Source organism: Bos mutus, chromosome 1 (genome assembly GCF_027580195.1).
Source record: "Bos mutus isolate GX-2022 chromosome 1, NWIPB_WYAK_1.1, whole genome shotgun sequence".
NCBI classification, from domain to species: Eukaryota; Metazoa; Chordata; class Mammalia; order Artiodactyla; family Bovidae; genus Bos; species Bos mutus.
This window is the reverse complement of record NC_091617.1, coordinates 114,409,982-114,415,981: the sequence shown is the minus strand read 5'-3', so window position 1 is coordinate 114,415,981 and position 6,000 is coordinate 114,409,982. Positions and strand designations below refer to the sequence as shown.

Below are 6,000 nucleotides of genomic sequence, written 5' to 3'. Positions count from 1 at the left end.
GAATGATGACAATATGTCGAAACAAGATAAATTCAACTCTACAAATCAATAAGAAGTTGACAGTTATCCAATAAAATGTCTAGAATGAAAGAACACACAATTTACAAAACAGGAATTAAAAAGTGAGATACAAACATTACAATAAATTCAATCTCCATAGTAATCAGAGAGTCCAAATTAAAACTATAAAGACACCATTTTCTTGTCCATCAGATTGGCAAATCTTTAAAAGTTTAAGTATATCAAATACTGGAAAAAGAGCCCAAAACCAGGACATGTTGGAAGCTCAAATGGATAAAGTTTTTCTTGACTGGGCAATTTGGCAGTGACGATTAATATTTCAAATATATATACATTCCAAAAATTCTACTTTCCCTTATCTACCTTAAAGAAAGACTTGCACAAACTTTGAAATAGGCATTTATAATGCTGCTGACTGGCTACACTATTTTTAATTGTGAAGAATTTACACAAATTCTATCAACAGGGGGATTAGATATATATGAATCAGTTCAAAAGAATAACTTACAGATATTTTCAAGCTATAACAGTTAACCGCACAGTCGTGTCCAACTTTTTGCAGTCCCATGGACTGTAGCCTGCCCAGCTCCTCTGTCTATGGAATTCTCCAGGCAAGAGTACTGGAGTAGGTTGCCATTCCTTTCTCCAGGGGATCTTCCCAACTCAGGGATCAAACCTAAGTCTCCTGCATTGCAAACAGATTCTTTACCAACCGAGCCTCTAGGGAAGCCCTATTTTCCAGTTGTATTTTTTATAATTTTGTTTATTCGTTTATGTAATTTTGGCTGTGCCGTGTCTTCATTGCTGTGTGGGCTTTTCTCTAGTTGTGGAGAGCAGGGGCTACTCTCCAGTTGCCGTGTGTGGGCTTCTCATTGCAGTGACTTCTCTTGTTGCCGAGCACGGGCTCTAGGTTGTGTGGACTTCAGTAGTGGACTACAACTTGAGTTGTAGCTCAAGGTCTCCAGAGCACAGGCCCAATAGTTTTGGTGCATGGGCTTAGTTGCTCGGCAGCATGTGGCATCTTTTTGGATCAGGGATCGAACTCGTGTCTCCTGCTTTGGCAGGTGGATTCTTTACCACTGAGCCACTAGGGAAGCCCCAAGCTATATTTTTAAGTTAAAAAACATCACAGTGAAAAGCGTAAGTATGATGTTATGTACATTTAAAAACCCACAAAATTATTTAATTCCATATGTGATATAATATACATAATGTATACATATATAATAACACAGGAAGTAGATCTGCAAAGATATGTATCAAATTGATAGCATTGATTACCTCTGGTGAGAATAATCATGTTAGAGGAAAATAGAATAGTCTTTTGATTTACCTATATTTTTTATACTATAAACATAGTTATTTAAGTAATCTTTATTTCATAATTTTTTTAATGTTAAGAAAATCATCTTTCAATAACTTTCTAAGGAGGTCATTTAAGGTCCCACTTTATGGGTGAGGAAAGACAGCTCAGAAATAATGTCTGGCATGCCCAAAGTTAAACAATAGAGGTGAAAATTAATTCAGGCTGATCTTACTGCCTCCAGACAAAATCTTTTCCTCTAGATCACAAGTAAAAATGATCTTGTATTTTGCACTGGTCAAAACTTCTTTAGGGAGATACCTAGGTTGGAGACAGGTTTGGGAGCAATACATATTTGCCTACTGAAACCATGGATGTATACTAAAGAGATTGTGGGTAAAAATCTGGGCAGGCCCAGAACAGAATCCTGAGAAATTCCAATCTTTAGTAGATGAACACAGTTAAAGGAACCCTATAAGAAAATCAAAGAAGCAATTGCTATGTAATCAGGAGAGGGTGAAGTAAAGAACTCAAGCACAAAGAACACTTCTAGGAGGAGGAAGTGGTCAACAGTGGCACATGTTGCAAAGAGGTCAAATATCAGGGCTTTGAGTTGTCATTTGGATTTGGTATCAAGATCATTCTATGACTTTGTCAAGAGTCTTGATACACAGCAGAGACAGAAACCAGAGTGCAGAGGCATGACAAATAAGGAAGATAGGAAGATTTAACAGTATGGCAGTTTCTCAAAAATTAAAAAAAAAGAAAAGCACATAATCCAGCAACTTTACTTCTAGATATATAAGAATCCACCTGCCAAAGCATGGAACATCAGAGACGCAAGTTCGATCTATGGGTCGGGAAGTTCCCCTGGAGTAGGAAATGAACAGACTCAAGTATTCTCGCCTGGAAAATCCCATGGACAGAGGACCTTGGTGGGCTACTGTACATGGGGTCGCAAAGAGTCAGACACTATTGAGCATGCACACACATACATATACACAAAAGAATTGAAAGTAGAGACAGATATTTGTATGCTCATGTTCATAGAAGCATTATTCACAACAGCCAAAAGGTAAAAGTAACCCAAATATCCATTAGAGAATGACTGGATAAACAAAATACAGTATAGACAAACAATGGAACAATGCTGGTAGTGGTTTAGTTGATAAGTCATGTCCAACTCATGATCCCATGGACTGTAGCCTGCCAAGCTCCTCTGTCCATGGGATTTCCCAGGCAAGAATACTAGAGTGTGTTGCCATTTCCTTCTTCAGGGGATTCTTCCCAACCCAGGGATCAAACCCATGTCTGTCTCCTGCATTGACAAGAGAATTCTTTACCACTAGCACCAACTGGGAAGCCTGATGGTTGTACAACTATGTGCAAACAATACCTCTGGGATATATGCTTTTAAAAAATGACAAAAGTAGGACTTCCCTGTGACAGTGGATAAGAATCTGCCTGCCAGTGCAAGGGACATGGGTTCCATCCCTGATCCAGGAAGATTTCACATGCTGCAGAGCAACTAAGCTCATGACCCACAACTACTTAGCCCATGTGCTGCGACTGCTGAAGCCTGTGAGTCCTAGAGCCCGTGCTCTGCAACAAGAGAAGTCACTGCAATGAGAAGCCCATACACTGCAACTACAGAGTAGCCCCAACTCTCTATAACTAGAGAAAGCCTGCACAAAGCAAAAAAAGACCCAGTGCAGCCAAAATTAAATAATTTTTTTCAAATTTTAAATAATTGAAAGAAGTCAATGGTGACAACATTTTCAAAAAGAAAAGTAATAGGGCAGTAAAGTCAGAGATTTTTTGAGATGGGGGAACCTTGAACATATTCACCAGCCTAGAAAGGATTTTTAGAGAAATAGTGATATACATCTACCACCCAGGTAAAAGGGACACAAATATTGAGCTAGCACATTAAAATCATCCAGAGATACTGAGCACTGTGCTTCCAGGAGTAAACCTGGGTCTTTGAGCAACAGATGGGCTTAATGTTTTATAATAATACTCACATATAGTAATTATAAAGTCTCTCAAAACACATAGAATCTAAGCAATGTTAATCACATCAATAACTTTTTCTTCAAAGTTTTTCTATAAGTATCTCACTTTTTTAATCAAATTTCATATTGGTGACTCTATGGTGGAGTTTTTATTTGGTTTGATTTCAGTGTTGGGGGGCGGGGGAGGGAGCTTTCTTAGTGTTGTGTATTCATTTATTTTCACTTACTGCAAATTCACATTAAGTATGACTTTAGGTGAAATGGAAAATGTTTCCATTTTTAATCATCCCCTAATTACTTTTTATTGGCTCTTTGAAAATAAGGTTAAGTAAAGCAGTGTGTGATACCTTGAGAGTATGGTAGTTTCTAAAGTTCAGAAAGCAGTTCTTGCAACGTGTGGAGGTTTGCATAATTACTTAATTATTCTTGCAATCCACCCCCTATCTCTTCCCCAACCAGCAAGGGAGGGTGGGAAGGACTGCCACATAAAAATTGCAGCTACCCATTTGCTTCTATGATCCAGTAACCTGGGAGAAGTATATACATAAGTATTTCCTTTTATTTGAAGTTAGAGATAGTATATGTGTTGCCCAACTGTTTTTATGTCCTTTTTCAAATATTGTCCCTACTGTCCCATAGATATTTTTAATTAATGCCCTATCTTCTTAGAAAATTAACCAGTTAAATGCTCAGCATTGCAGAATCTGCACCTGTTTTTTATTCTTGTGGCTGAAGTTGAGAGAGATCATAGCTCATGAATAAGGAACAGTTTCAGTTTTGCAATGCTTTATCTATATGAAACAGGCAACTATTCATGGGAAAGGAAGTTTAAAACTTTTAGGTAAAAAAACCACTATTCAGATTCCAGGAACATGCCCGTTTACTGAAGTTTTTTTGTTTTTACAAAATGTCTGTAGTCAGGTTAGCATTTAGGTCATACTCCAAAGACTTTACATTAATTAGCCTTATGAAAAAGCAAGTTTATTCCTCATATATCAGCTTGACAATGTCTTCCACATAGAGCAATATTTTCTCTTTTTCTATGATTATCATTTAACCACAGAGGAGATGTTTCCTCATATAAATGAACATTACTTAAGTATAAATTTCTATAATTTTTCTAAAATTTGCTTACATATATAACTATATACATTAATTTTGTATGTATACCCACAAATTATAGGCTGTTACCATGATTTCAAGTGTAAGCTTTGTGAATAATTTTCTGTTCTCTGTAGAATTTATAAAGCATAATGACTGTGGTGTTTCACAACTTCCTCTTTCAGTAGACTATCACTTTGCAGAGGGGGAAAAAAAAAATTTGTCTAGAGAAGAGAGCAGAGCAGAGAACAGAGTTCTTTGAGGTGCTGTTAGTTTAATTTAATTCTCTAAGCAGCCCAACAAGCAAGTGTAAATAAGATATAGAGGTAAGAAGAAAGTATTACTTATTATTTTTCATTTTATTTGGGTTGTTACTTATAGAACAACAATTTAAATACTGGCCAGATTACAAAGTAAGTTAAATTAAACCGGATATCTCTCTCAAGTAAGTAGTCAATATTTCAAATGAAAATGCTTAGCAAATTTACAATGTCTCAACTTCATACAATCTTTAAAAAGCTGGAAATTTTAAAAGTTCTCATTGACCATTAAATTATTTTAATTGCAAAGTTAAACATACTCTTTCTTCGTAAGTTTGTACACAACTTACACTAAAAGAATTTTTATATTAATGATAAATTTTGAGAACTTTTTTCTTTCCCAGCTCCAGTAAATTCTTAACGTTTGTAAATTCTTAACGTTTGTAAATTCTCCTACATATATTGGTTTGTTAATTTTGCATATTATTAGTTGAACATTTTCTGGGGAAAAGATATTCTTGCATTTGTTTACTCACTGTGAAAATGTATTATTTTAAAAGGACATTTCAGTGTTATTTTTCATATCATCACATTACAGTGATATTTAAATACTTTAGAAAAGCAATTTGTAGCGTATATGATATGATCTAGAAAAATGAATTCATGTTTGTCTTAAGATCAGTTTACAGTTTAATGCTTAACAACAGAGCAAGAACTAAAACAAAGACCATTTGGATTTGTAATTGGAGATCAAACTAAGCTGAAACTGATCTCACTAGGAAATTCTAAAGTAATCTAAATACAATGTAATTTTTTCCAATTGTTTGTCCCAATTAGAGTAATGTTTATACATATTAACATGAATTAAGTGTTTTTAATACAATTGTATTCTTTATACAACAATTTTTAAATCTTCCTTTTAAAAGCAGTTGGTTTCCATGACTTTGGCCAAAATCATTACAATTAATCTCAATACATCTTTGAAAAGAAAAATGCACTTAGACACACACATATATAACATATATATATATATTCAAATAATAATGCAAACGCTTACTTGACTTGGTTTGCTTTTTCAGTTACAATAATAGCATGGCTTCCAAAAGAGAAAGTCTACATTGTTCAATCAATTAACGGATTTAATTTTTACTATTTTGGTAAACAGTACTGTCATACTGGTTCTACATTACCTGGAAAAAAGCTTTTTTAAAAAAACTATTTTCATGTCAAGTGTTGTAACAAGAGTTGCTGTTTTTTGATTATAAGGAGGAAAAAAAAAGAAATAAAAACAGATTGATAG

General features: G+C 34.8%; 1 protein-coding gene across 1 annotated transcript in view; it reads left to right on the top strand.

The window, feature by feature from the left end:
• Positions 1-4,742: 4,742 nt before the first annotated feature.
• Positions 4,743-6,000, top strand: part of MBNL1 (muscleblind like splicing regulator 1) — a 222,661-nt gene continuing 221,403 nt past the window's right edge. The window contains exon 1 of the mRNA XM_070374527.1: positions 4,743-4,766. The gene's annotated coding sequence lies outside the window, so the exon portion shown is untranslated. The remainder of the gene's footprint in view (positions 4,767-6,000) is intronic.